Source organism: Leptonychotes weddellii, chromosome 14, assembly GCF_054177405.1.
Source record: "Leptonychotes weddellii isolate Sample4059 chromosome 14, ASM5417740v2, whole genome shotgun sequence".
NCBI lineage: Eukaryota > Metazoa > Chordata > Mammalia > Carnivora > Phocidae > Leptonychotes > Leptonychotes weddellii.
The window spans coordinates 74,755,936-74,770,261 of NC_138382.1; positions in this window are offsets into that span (position 1 = coordinate 74,755,936).

Below are 14,326 nucleotides of genomic sequence, written 5' to 3' on the forward strand. Positions count from 1 at the left end.
TTCTGATTCGGGGCACCTGGGTGGGTCAGTCCGTTAAGCATCTGCCTTGGGCTCAGGTCATGATCTCAGGGTTCTAGGATCGAGCCCCACATCAGACTCCGTGCTCGGTGGGGAGTCTCACTCCCCCTCTGCCCCTCCCCCTGCTCATGCTCTCTCTCTCAAATAAAAAAATATATAACTTTATATATAAAAATAAAATAACAAAAATAAATAATAAAAATAATAAATAAATATAATAATATAGAATAATAAAATATAATAAATAGTAAAATAATAAATATATATATAACTTTTTTTTAAAGATTTTATTTGTTTATTTGACAGAGAGATACATAGCGAGAGAGGGAACACAAGCAGGGGGAGTGGGAGAGGGAGAAGCAGGCTCCCCGCCGAGCAGGGAGCCCGATGCGGGACTCGATCCCAGGACCCTGGGATCATGACCTGAGCCGAAGGCAGACGCTTAACGACTGAGCCACCCAGGCGCCCCTATATATAACTTTCTGACTCAACAGATGCTGGGAGGGACGAAGGCAATCAATAACAGGAGTGGCAGATCTGGAGAATGAGCAGCAGTTACCCAGATGAAGAGGGAGGGAACAGCATGTGCCAAGGGCCTGCACAGGGAGGGTCAGAGAAAAGGAGGCCTGTGCCCTAGAGCTGGTGGAAGTTCCTGGAAGAGGCTGAAAGGGCTCCTCAGGGCTGGGCTGTGCAGGGCCCCATGAGCCACATTAAAGGCTCTTGTCGTTATTCAGCAGAGATTTGTGTTTTGAAGACCCCTGCCCCAGCTCTGTGTGATGGAGAATAGGGTCAAAGCACAGAAGCAGGCAGAAAAGCGAGAGAGGCTGGCTTGCGTCCAGGTGAGAGAGGGCTTGGGGAAGTGACAGCGGGCATGAATATTCAAAAAAAAAAAAAAAGAGAGAGAGAGAGACCCAAGACTCAGCACAGTGGCGACACAAACATCCAGTCTGGATTTCAAAGCGGGAGGGACCTCGGAGTTTCCCAGTTTGTGGACACGCAGAGGCCCAGAGAGAGGAGCTGTCTTGCCCCCCACCCCGCCCCCGCCCCGTGACGCTGCTGGTTCATTCACTGGACAGTTACTGAGCTGAGCACCTACTAGGTGCCAGACCGTGTGCTAGAGGCTGGGGATAGTACAGAGGTGAACAAGACGGGGCTGTCCTTCTATCCCAGGGTGCACCAGCCAAAGTGCATGCTCCTGAGGGCTGGGAGGGAGGGAGACGGGGAGGGAGAGATGGGGAAATGATAATGATGATGACAAAATACACTTACTGAGCGTTTTCCATTGCCAGACATTGTGTCGAGCCTTCCGTAAACATGATCTCATTAATTGCCACATGGCTGCAAGCAACTGCTGCTGGGCCATTGCACAGATGAGAGGATTAAGGGTCAGAGATGTGGAGTGACCTACCTCACGTCCCCAGGGAGGGCCAGGCCAGGCCCTCAACCCACTTCCCGAGGAGCCTGCTCTGGGCCTGACCAGCTCCTCCCCAGGCCCCAGACCTGAGGTTGGGGTGGGGGGAGGCCTGGGGGCACACCGAGGGGGATCCAGAAGTGCCTTCCCCAGGGGGACACTGGAGGTTTCTGCCCCTTCCCCCATTCAGTGGAGGCTGGCTGGAGGTCAGAGGGGGGTCAGGGAGGAAGGAAGGAGAAGCTGTGGGCTGCAGGCCTCCCCTTCCCGCTCACTCTGCTCTACCCTCCCCCTCCAACAACAAAGCAACCTCAGTAAGTCCACTCAGCGCAGGGGAGAGTGGACTGGGGTGGGGAGCCGCACACTCTGGCCCCACCCCTGCTCCGGCCCCCCCCCAAGGCAAGTCTGAGCCAAATCACTGCCCGCCCCGCCCCCATCACTAACTGCAGGAACGCATATGTGATCGCAGCTCCTTGCTCACGCATCCAGACATGCGCACTCATTCATTCATTCAATAAAGTGTTCTAAGCACCTGCTCTGGGCTGGACCCTGTGCTGGGTGCTGGCAACAGGGGAGGACGCAGCATTCTGGCTTCCTGCCATGGGGCACACATGGCCTCAGAAGGAAGAAAGACGCTCATGAGCCATTATTGTACAAAGTAGTGCTGAGACCAGGGGAGCACACAGCAGGGAGGGACCATGTAGTGAAATGGGAGAGACAATCACCCCAGCACGGCTGGCAGTCAGGGAAGGCTACTTGGAGGAGGCGATCGCTTTCCAAGACCCAAAGACTGAACAGGAGCTAGTCAATGAGGAGGAGAAGGGAAATGGGAAACAGACAGAAGGAACAGCGTGACGGGAGGTCTGGACTCCCTTGGGAACATGCCGCCTTGAGGAATGGATAGGAGGCAGGCAGGGTTGGATCTTGGGGCGCACACTGGAGAGTTGGGGGTAAGGCTGAGGGGCTGCCAGAGTGACACTGGGCTGGGTCTTGTAGGCCACGGGGAAGATTTGAACTTCTCCCCTGGGCAGTGAAGGCAGTGAGCAGGGGAGTGAAGGATCAAACGTGAATTTCAGAATGCGTATCCAGGCTGTGCATACACCTGCATGCGCGGTCCCGTACAAGCATGCCTGTGTGTGTGTCCCTGTTCCCAAGTCCCCGCACAGCCAGACACACACAGGGACACACCTGTGTGCCCGGCCCCGCGCGGAGCTCTTCATGAACACCCAGGCTGGCCCTGCAGGGAGATTCTGCCCAGTCTCTGCATTTAACGGAGGACACTGAGGCTTGGAGAGCTGGGGAGATTTGCCCAGAGAAACACATGTTGGCTCAGCAAAGCAGAGACTCCACGCCTGGGCAACCTGTTACCAGCCTGTGCTCGTGACCCCCAGGCTCCAGTGGCCCCTTGGTGAAGAGAGGCAGCCGGCAGACAACAACCCGGAGAAGCCTCAGTTCAGCTTTGGAAGGACCGGCTGGAGTTCCTCCTGCTCACCTTGCAGGCTCCGCTCGCCCAGCCCGCCAAACAGGCTGGGTTTGTTTTCTGGGGAAACTAGAGATGGAACGTCCCAGGCAAGGACCCTAGGATGACCAGGTGGTTCATGAAGCTCCCACTCCTGCCCCTTGGCCCTGTAACCCTTTACAGAGCAGGGTCACTCATATTATTTCTTTTCTTTCTGGAACATCAGAGCTGGCTAAGACCTGGCTAAGCTGGAGAAGATCTGGTCAGGCCCCTCTGTATCAGGTTCCCGTTGCTGTTGTAACAAAGGACCACAGATGCAGTGTTTTAAACAACACAAATTTATTCTCTTACAGTCTGGAGGTCAGAAGTCCCAAAGTCAAGGTGTCGAGAGGCTGTGTTCCTTTCACTCTAGAAGAGAGTCTGTTTCCTTGCTTTTTCTAGCTTCTCGAGGCTGCCCACAGTCCTCGGCTTGTGGCTCCTTCCTCCTTCTTCAAAGCCAGCAGCAAAGCCTCCTCCAATTTCTCTGACTCTGACCTTCCTGTCTCTCTTGGGACCTTGAATACGTGGGCAAGAAGCTGGGTTGGGAGCCTGCGGGGAATCTGTCGGGAGCCTGGCAGGTGGGTGACTTCAAAAGTTCCAGGAGATGGCCTCCCTGTGTCCTCTTGGATCAGGCCAGTCTCAGTCCTGGAGGCCACAGCCCAGGTCCTGAGGCAGGGACAGGGGAAGGAATCCATATGGAGGGGGCACATGGAGACAAGAGCAAATTCAATCGGGTCCCTTGTTCATTCTACAGCAAATCTGTGCAAGCCAGCACTGCAGAGAGGTAGAGAAATGTCAGCTCTGGAGCCAGAAGGCCTTAGGTTCAAATCCCAGGTCCGCTACTTATCAGCTGGGTGGCCAGGGGCAGCTGATTTGACCCCTCAGTTTCCCCACCTTGAGTTATTGTGAGGATTAAGTGAATGACTCCAAAGGACAACACTAAATACACATTTGCTGTGATGATGCTGCTGATGACCATTATTACCTCTAGTGTTGTAAGCCAGGAGGTGGGGACTGGGTCACCGCACGCTGCTAGGGCTCTTTGCTCCTCTTCTAGAAGAGGTAGTCAGAAGAAACGGTGTTCGAGGCGAGTGGGTCAGGCCCTTCTACTTCCCGTCCACTTTGGGGCCAGCCCCAGCCAGCATACCTCCTGAGAGCCTAGCTTCCAGTTTTTCCAATCCCACCTCTGGCCAGGCCAGTCCGTTCCAGGTGGGGTCTGAAATCCAGGCTGGGATTTTCTTCTGCCCCAACTTAATCCCTCCTGCTTCTGTGGGTCCTGCCCAGTGAGTCCCCTCCCCGGGAGAGTGGGGGCATCCTGGGCTGGATTCTGTGGCTTCCCAGGTCCTGCAAGGTCCTGCAAGGTCCTGCTCCACCTGCCCAGACCCCGCGTGGCCCCTTGCCTGTCCACACCGACCTGCCTCCCCCCCCCCCCCACACACAGGTCCTTCCTCTCTCTCCCGCTCACACAATGCAGCCCACTCACTGTGCCTTCTGCCCCTCCCACCACTCACTCTCCCACCCTAGCCTTTGCTTTCAAGGTAACCTTGCCACTTTCTCCAGGAAGCCTCCCTGATGTCTGTGGCTGGGTTAGAGCCTTTTCTCTGAGCTGCCTGTAGCTCTGTCATCATAGCCCGTATTTATGGGTCTATTTTATTTGTGTCTGTTTCTCCCACTGGATGAGGACTCCATCCTTGCACACAATGGCACATAGTAGGTGCGCAGTACACCTTCGTTAAAGATAGGACGGAAGGAAGGTTAGTCCAGCCCTTCAGGAAGCAAGAGAAAACAGGGTTGATGGGGGTGGGGGTGGGGGTCAGCTCTCAGCCTGCCGCGCCCAAGGGGAGCCCTCTGTCCCCCCTCCTCTCTCCCCTCTGCCTGCTGAACCCAGCAGACGGCAGAGTGGGGTGGGGTGGGGGCAGCGGGAGTGGTGGTAGGGAGCTGCAGACCGAATACCCCCCGGGGACGGGAGGGCTGAGCTCTGAGGTCTCTAGAAAAGGTGGAGCTGGCGGGCAGGGGAGGCTGAAGCTCACATCTGGCTTTGCCCACCCAGGCAGCAGCTCCTGCGGGCAGCATATTCATCCCTGCATCACCGCCACCCCCCTCCACCCCTGCGGAGCCCCCCTCCCCCGCTCCTCCTCCTAGGGAGATACTAGAGGGCCCCTTTCACGGCTGCCCTTGGGTCTGTGTGCACAGACAGTTTCGCCGGCTCTGTGTGTGAAAACCTCAGTTCCTGAGACATTGGAACCAAACTGAGGTTCCTCGCCCATTTGCTCCTGCGCCTAAAGTACTGAAGGGCGCCCCCCGGCCCCCCAGGATGGTGCCTGGGTCAGCTCCCCCTCCCAGGCGCCTTGGTTGAACAGAGTCCTGGGATGGAATCTAGCCTGGGGTGAGGAAAGGAGGGGCTCTTTCCTGAGCCCTAGTGCCACGGTGGGAGAGGCCACAGAAATCAGTGGACCGGGCAGAGGGTTCAGAAGGCAGCTGCAGAGCATCAGGGGACTCTGGGGCAGGGAATCAAGGGGCTGGGGGTTTCTGAGGGCTGTCAGCGGTTGATCCCAAGGGCCGAGGCAGCGGGGGCGGGGGGGGGGGGCGGGCTGTGCAGTGAGGGCAAGGCCCTGCCTGGAGGTAGGGAGGAGGGCCACCCGGCTTGGTATTCCAAGGATACGGGGAACCAAGGAATCTGTGATGTACTCGAGGAGCCGGGAGTTCTCTCTTCGGCCACCCTCACGCTGGCTCGCCCCAAGGGCTTATTATTATCACGACTGGTGTTATCCCTTTTCCCCCAGCACCCGCCCACCCCGGTCCGGGCAGGCGGCTGGCTGCAAAGGGTGCCCTCCTGGAGCTCCCAGCTAGGGGTCTGCAGGTGGAGGATTACTGGAGTCTGCCGCTCTGGGGGTCGCTGAGGCGGTGGACCTGGGAAGGAGATGGGGGAGCGGTTTCTGGGAAAGCCCACATCAAGAGTTGAAGCCCAGAGAGAGGAGCTGAACCCAAGGCCGGGGAGTCAAAGACAGGAAGGGTGTTTCTGGCAGTTGGAACATTGAGTGCTAGGGCCCGAGATGGGGCAATACCTGGGAACCACAGTCATTCTGTACAAACCCGGGGGCCGAGTGGAAGCGTGGCAACGGGTGGCGGAAGCAGGGCCTTGAACGCCGAGGACGGCCCGCCCTCCCGCTCCTTGGACCGGGCTTGCCGCCACCCGCGGCCCCCTCCCCGCCTCCTTCGGGCGGGCCCGGGGAAGGCTGTGGACGGCCGCGGCTGCCCTTTCAAGTCGGCCTCCCGGAGGCTCCCGAGCCGGCCGGGCGGGGGGGGGGGCCTCTGCGCCGACATCAAAGCCCGGCGCCCCCAGCCAGATCCGGTTGCGGAAGGGGCGGGCGAGCCGGGGAGGGAGGCAGGTTTCGGCGGATTCCCCTTTCATCCCGTGGCTCGGCGGCCGCGGACCTCGCGGAGGCCCCGCACGTCCCTGCTGGGCAAGTCCGCGCAGGGCCGCGAGCGGCGCCGCCGGGCCGGGCGGGGCTGTGTGGCTTCGGGTCGGTCGCTGCCCTTCTCCGTGCCTCGGGCACCTTCCTCCCTGCCCGGGAGGCCTCGGTGCGGGGCCTTCTCGGGAGGGGCGTTCGGGGGAGACTCGGGAAGTTTGGATCCCCGAGATCGGGCGAAGAGCCGGGGCTGACGGAGACGCACCTGCGCCTGGCGCCCACTCGGCCCGCGGGAGGGCGGTCTCAGGGACCCCCTGCAGCGTTCCCACCCCCCCCCACCCCAACCCCGCTGTGCTGGCGGGGGAGGGGGGTCCCTCGGGCCTCAGCTTCCTAGAAGCCAGAGGGAGCCGACATTGCTTGTCCTTCTTCACGGTTGAGGCTGAACACATTCCTTCTTGCGAAATGGCTCTACTTTATTATTATTATTTTTAAGATTTTATTTATTTAGGGGCGCCTGGGTGGCTCAGTCGTTAAGCGGCTGCCTTCGGCTCAGGTCATGATCCCAGTGTCCTGGGATCGAGCCCCGCATCGGGCTCCCTGCTCCGCGGGAAGCCTGCTTCTCCCTCTCCCACTCCCTCTGCTTGTGTTCCCTCTCTCACTGTGTCTCTGTCAAATAAACAAAATCTTAAAAAAAAAAAAAAAAAAAAGATTTTGTATATTTGAGAGAGAGCAAGCACACGAGCAGGGAGGAGAGGCAGAGGGAGAGGGAGAAGCAGACTCCCCGCTGAGCAGGGAACCTGATTTTGGGGGGGCTCCATCCCAGGAACCTGAGATCATGACCTGAGCCGAGGGCAGACACCCAGGAGCCCCATGGCTCTACTTTCTGATGTCCCAACAGTAAGAATGACAATGACCACACACTCTCCCACATAAGCCTCCCAGTGTGGTTGATTAAGGACATCCTTTCCCAGGTGAACAGCCTGAGGCTCAAGAGAGGGGACTCGTTTTGCCCCAGATCACATAGCCAGGAAACCAGCGAGACGCAGGCTCCGTGGACAGGATGCACTTGGTGGAGTCTGCACTCAGCTGTTCATGCCCGCAGCCCCTGCCTCGATCACCACACAGGAGCGGAGCAGGGGGAGGCCAGCCTGGGAATAATGAGAGCAGACGCTGATTTGGCACCAGCAGCCGGCAGCACCCTGAGAGGAAGGTGTATCTATCACCCCCATTTTACAGATGGGGAAACTGAGACACCAGGAGGTCATACAGCCGGCTAAGTAGCAGGGCTGGGTACTGACCTAGTTTTTTAGCTCCAGGGACTTGGGGCTTAGCCACTGCGGTAGGGGGGTGGGTGAGAAAGTCAGAGAGAGCCCTTGACCCCCAGAGCACTTGCTGTGTGTCTGCCCCAGGCCAGGAACCTGCTGAGTCAGCACGTGAACCTCAGCTGGGGGCTGCTGTTCTATGCGGGCTATTCAGCAGAGGCACCAAGGCACAGAGAAGTGAAGGATGGGCCACAGTGGCCAGGAAATGACAGAGTCAGACCTTGCACATGGCCTGTCTGGCCCGCCTTGACAGCTGTGGTGGCAGAGAGGGGGACTCTACCACCGCCACTCTTCCCCCACCCCCGTGGGCCAAGCCATGCAGACAGAGCCCTTGAAGGGCTTCTCTGCCCCCCTTATCTGCCAAGAGGGGGCACTTTTAATGGGCCTCCCCAGGAGGCCAGGTGCACTCAGGCTGGTGGGATGGGACGGGTGCCTGGGTATTAGGCAGATGCCACCCCAACCCAGAGATTTAAAATTCCTCCCTGGAAAATCAGATAATCAAGGAAGTCACATACCGTGAAATGAGTGTGATCCTTGCCAGAAACCCAGAGGGAGCATCAGAAAATCATCACATGGCAAGTGTGGGCCTGTGACCCAACCCCCTCGCTTTATAGGCAGGGAAACTGAGGCACAGATCCCAGCAGGAAGAGTCCCACAGAGAGGATCCCCTCCCCTTCCCCGGCGTCTATTGAGGGCCTCCTGCGTGGCCGGCTGTGTGTTGGGGCCTGTTCAGTGCCTACGCTCCCCGAGCTCAAGTGTCTGCTGAGAATGGTTTGTCGGTGCTGTTCATGTTACCATTATTCAATTCTGATCCTGGGGGGCCCACCTGAGGAGGAGACATCTAAGAGGAAACCTGATCTTAAGTAGGAGTCAGTGAAGCTGGTGAGAAGAACATTTCAGGCAGAGGGGGAAACATGTGCAAAGGCCCTGGGGCATGAAGGAGTTTGGCTCAGGAGAGTGAAGAAGCCAGAAGCCTGCTGCAAGAGTGGGGAGTGGCGAGGCGGGGCGCATGGAGGGAGAAGCCAGGGACGAGGCAGAGGGGGCAGGACCTGGGGGCTTGGAGGAGCCTGCCTAGGCCAAGTCAGTGTTGGATGGGGGGAGAGGAGGCAAGCAGTGGGAGTCAAAGCTGGCGACTAGGAATCCAGCCCACAGTGACCACCCCAGGACTTCCAACCTCAGGAGAACCCTGGCTGGGAGCAGGAGAGAGGAGGGAGCTGTCTCCAGTCCTGTTTTAAACCCTGCTCTGTTGAGCTCCTGAAAGAAAAAGGGAGATCAAAGGGGAAAATTTGCAAGTTAGATTTACCCTCAATTCTACTAAAGCACCAAAAGCTGTTGAAAAATAGTATTAGGGTCTTAACTCCACAAATGTTGGAAATCCCAGCCTGGAAGGCCGATGAAGGCCATTCCCTGTCCTCCCTCCATCGGGGAAGGAGGATGGGGCAGCAAGAGGCCCCAGATTGGGCAACCCGGCCTGGCCTGTGGGCTCAGCTAATGTGGGCAAAGGGGAGGCCTCCCAAGGAGAACACGGGGCTCCCCAGACTTGGTTTGGGCTTCTCGGAAGTGTGCTGTATAGAGAGTTGGGCTATTTCGACCACAGGATGCACAACCGCTTATGGGGGTGGGCAAGTCTTATCCTTGGCCATGGATGGGGGAGGAGGAAGAAGGGAGAGGGAGGAAGAGGGGCAGAGAGGAGGGAGAGAGGGAAGGGAAGAAGTCCATGCTGGGTAGCAATCATTGCAACGAGGTGTGTGCCCATGTGACCCCCACTGTCTGTTCCTTCCCTGATGGGAACATCAAGTGTGCTGACAGGGGTGTCCCTGTGCTGGCCCCAGGCCAGGGGAATCTCCAGGTGGGTCTCAGCTGACCCTCACAAAGTTCTGGACCCCAGTAACCCTGCTCAGCCAGACCCGAAGCCAGACCCTGGGCGCTTAACCTGGGGCTCTGTACTCCTCTCTCTCTCTCTGGGCCTAACCCACAGGTTTACTCAGATGCCTGGCACTCTGTGTGTAGAGGGGTGTGTGTGTGTGTGTGTGTGTGTGTGTGTGTGTGAGCACGCATCTGCAGATGTTAGGTTAGGAGTGCTGACTGGGCCAGACAGGCTGGGCCTAGATCCTGGCTTAGACACTTGTGAGCTGTGTGACCTTGGGTGAGTGACCCAACCTCTCTGTGCCTCAATTATGAGGAATTCATGAGTTAATCTGAGAAACCCCATAGCAGAGCCCCTGAAACAGAGCAAGTGCTCAATTTTAGCTACTAAGAGGCTGACAATAAGATTCCTTTAGGAAGGGGCTCTAAACTGAAGGGAGGGGCGTCTCAGAAGGTCCAAGAAGCTCCTGGAATTGACTGCAAAGCTTTGTGTGTAGGTATGTTTTTCTGAACTAAGAAGGTCCTTAGCTTTCATCACAAAGTCTCATGACCCCCCAAAAGTTGAGCACCCTTGATCCAGCATTGACAGCCTCCCCTGTGCCTGGAGGGTCCCTCTTCATACAACTTTTGAGGGGCTGCCTGTTACCTGCCCGCATGTGGGTGGTAGGCCGTCCTGCAGACCCCCACGGGCACCCACGCATGGGGGGCCATGTGTGCGCAGGGACAATGAGCCCCTAACTCAAGGGGAATTATTTTTCAGGCTGAGACAACACTGCACAGTTGTATCCAAACCAGCTCCTTTCTCCAGGATGGGGAGGCTTGAAAACAGACTTCAAAGGCAAGCTTTGAATCAACGAAACACAATAAAAATAACTCTTGGAACCCAAATGCTGAATCACAGCCCCAGGCACATTAAGCCAGCTGATGCCAACCCTCCCTGACAGGCTCAGGCCTTAAGGCTGGGGCCTTGCGGGGCCAGGCATCCTCTTGGGAGACCCTCCTGGCCTTGCTGGGACTCCCACCGGCTCCATTCCGGCGGCTGTCAGGCAAGAAGGGTCCTTTGCCCAGTTCTTACCTGCTGAAGTGAGGGGCTTCCCCGTCTGGCATCGGGGAAGTTGTGAGTATCTGGGAAGGGGGCAGTGCCACCCCGGGGAGGGTGAACCTGCTCCTAGGAGGCAGCGTGGCTTTGAGGCTGCCGATCTGGGTCGGGCTATGTGACCCCAGGGTGTAGCAGCACTTCTCTGAGCCTTGTAGAAATGGGAATCACGCAGTACCCCCTTCTCAGCAATCCTTGCAATGAGGATCGGAGAGGGGCCGTGGGGGAGGCCTGGGTGTATGGCCAAGGCCAGGCACTGTGCGTGGGTGACCAGGACACCCATACTTCCTGTGCGACACTCAGTCCCCACTTCTCCATCTACAAAATTAGATGACCTTGAAAGAGCTTTCCATGACATCTCAGATTGTGAAGTGAGAACCCTAAGTGCACAGTAGTGTGTACAATACAGAACGTAGGTAAAATTGACATTACAAAATAAAAATAGAGGCATGTCGGGGCGCCTGGGTGGCGCAGTCTGTTGGGCGTCTGACTCTTGGTTTCGGCTCAGGTTGTGATCTCGGGGTTGTGAGATTGAGCCCCGCGTCGGGGCTCTGTCCTCAACGCGGTGTCGGCTTGGGACTCTCTCTCCCTCTGCCCCTCCCTACACCCGCTTGTGCTCTCTCTCTCTCTCAAATAAATCTTTAAAAATACAGGCATGTCTGTACTTCCTTGTATGTGCACAGAATATCCCTGGGAGGTGCCCAGGAAATGGGGTTACCGAGTAGGAGGACCACGGCCAGGTGGGGGTGGCTGGGAGCAGTTTGGGGCTTCTGCCTGTCGTGCTCTGCCCCACGCCTGCATTATCTAGTCAGTACAGACACAAGGGTGTTTTTTTTTTTTAAGATTTTATTTATTTGAGAGAGAGGAGAGAGAGAGCATGAGCAGGGGGGAGGGGCAGAGGGAGAGGGAGAAGCAGGCTCTCCCCTGAGCAGGGAGCCGGATGAGGGACTGGATCCCAGGACCCCGGGACCATGACCTGAGCCAAAGGCAGGCGCTTAACCCACTGAGCCACCCAGGTGCTCCTAGGTTTTTGTTTTTGTTTTTTAAAGTCCTTTTGGAGGTTTGCTGGTCCAGACCTCCTGCCTGACGCTGACCCAGCTCCCAGGGAGCTGCCCTGAGGGATCCAGAGACCCGTGACAGGGATTTGGGGTCAGGACAAAGCCCACTCCGTGGTGTCATCTCCCAGGATCTGCTCCTCTCCCCAGCCTCACTCTGGCCTCTTAGTCTCTCTGCCCGGCCAGCTGGAACTCCCCACAAGCCGTCTAACCCGTGTGTGTTTGGGGGGGGCGGTGTCCTGCCTTCAGGCCAGTGCACCTGCAGGTGGTTCTAACCCCCTCTTGCTGGGCAGTCTGGGTGGCCCCCGTGCACCATGTGCACAGTTTAATGTCTGTGTCCAGGACCAGCCACACAACTTGCCAGGGCCCAGGGCAAAATGAAAACGCAAGGCCCCTTGTTTAAAATTGACAATTTCAAGATGACACCAGAAGTCCATTAAACGGGGTGCAGAACGCTTCTCCTGCAGGGGTCACACATCTGGGAAGCCAGCCCCATCCGTATCTCCCTCACCAAGATGGGGGCTCCCTGAAGTAGAAACACCGTCTCTCTTGTTCATAGAGCCCAGGACAGAGCCTGGTATGCAGTAGATGCTCAATTACTGTGTTCTGTGAATGAATGAATGAATGAATGAATGAATGAATGAATGGGAAGCAGGGGAACCGAGGAGTGGTAGAGTTTGTCAGCCACAGCCACCTGTGTATGCAGGTTACAGCCCTGCCCTCTGGGCTGGAGGAAATCTGAGCCAGCTTCCAGGAGGAGGAAGACTCAGCCTTGGAGGAGGCAGCTGCCCTGTGTGCTCCTGGGACACCTGCCTGTGCTTTCCCCCGTCACAGCACTTACCACTGGTTTCTTCTCTGGAGCGTAGCTGTGTGACCCCGGGAAAGTGACGTACCCTCTCTGTGCCCTGGGTTCTTTCTCTGTAATATTGGGCTAGGGGCAGTGCCTCCTTCGTCACAGAGTGTTGCCCTCCTTCCTGGATAAGTAAGCTGTAAAGATGGCAGACTTTAGACCCCATCTGCACGTGGTACCAGCTCAGTAATGCCTGTCATTATTCCTCTGTGATTCCTGGCTGCACTCTCAGCTCTTGTGGATTCCTGCTCGCCCACAGAATGGCCGTGGCTGTTAGAAGTCACCTGTGAGCTGATCCGGGGAGGCATCTTCCCCTGGAGAACACAGTCTGGGTCCTCAAGGTGCCTGGAAAGTGCCTGGGCCAACAGGTTCCCGTAGGGAGATTCTTCGGGGATTCGCTGGGCTCTGCAGCCAGGAGAGCTGGAAGTCTGCCCAGAGCCCAGTGGGGGGCTCCCTGGGAGCTTGGGGGTGTCACTGCCGTCCCCAGAGCTGCCAGGTGCAGACAATAAACCAGGGAAACCCTGGTGGGTGAGTCATTAGCGGTCCCCAAGGCCCCATGATGGGGGATAGCAGGCAAGCTGCTCTTGGCTACTGCTCCTGGGGTCTCAGTGCCACCATTCAGGAGGGTTCCAGAGCCCAACCTGGTGGGTCCAGTCCCGGCTTCTGGGTTGGCCTCTGCCCAGCACCCAACACTGGTTCCAGTGGGTCCCAGAAGTACAATGACCACCACCAGCATCACCCCCGCTTCCTGAGGCTGTTTAGGGGATGTTGAGGCTTACACGGGGCTGCTTGGAGGTGGCAGCATGCACTATCTCCATGGAGGGCTCTGATGTCCTTCCACAGGAGCCCCTGGAAGGTGCAGACCATCTGTCACTTAGGACATATTTAGAAGAGAATGACAAAGGGACCCAAAGAGGCAGAAATGTTGGGGAGGGGGAGGACACAGGCGGCAGGATTTAGATAATGGCAGACAAAGGCGGAGGGGCTGGAAGGAGCAGGGCGCAGCCCCTCTTGGCTGGGGGATACCAGCCTTTCCCTCTTTCTAGTCAACAGCCCTCCCGAGCCCCTTGTCCCAAATCCCCCAGCCGGGGTTTAGAATTGTGGCACCAGCCCGACTGCAAAGACTGTGTCAGTCACCACCCCCCCCCGGCTTCCTGTTCCTCTGTCCAGGTCTCACCATGCGCCCCCACCTCTGGGCCCTGGAGAGCCCAGGTGTCCCCCCCATGCCCTGGGCGGTGCCTTGGGTCCCCCGCTCTGTGCTCCCAAAGCCCCGGGCCTCCTACCAAAGCACGACACTCTGTCCTGGAAATGTCCGTTGAGTCCACGTCTCCCACCAGACTGTGGCCTCCTGAGAGCGGAGTTGGTCATTCTGGTGCCTGCTGGGTGCCCAGGGCCCAGCATGTGCACGGCACCCAGTAGGTGCTCAACAAACTGTCTGCACAATGACAGTGGATGTGTCCGTGGGGAAGCTCCTGTCCCCAGAGCTCCACTGAGGGCTGGCTTCACCCCCCACCCCCACCCCGCTCCAGAGAAATCTCTCTCTCCCTGACCTTGCCCTGGGTGGCCCCAGTGCCCCTTGTGCTGGAGAATGGATCCAGGAAGGAACGGTCCTCCAGATCACCCCATTTTGCCCCAGGGGAGAGGGAGCCCACACTGTGGGGCTTTCGGCAGGAGACATGGGCTCCTGCTAAGAGGCACAGTTGTATGTTGGGGTCAGTCTCTTGACTTCAACACTTAATCTGTGTGACCTTGAGAAAGAGCTTAACCTCTCTGGGCTTTGGTTTCCCCCGACAAGGAATACTT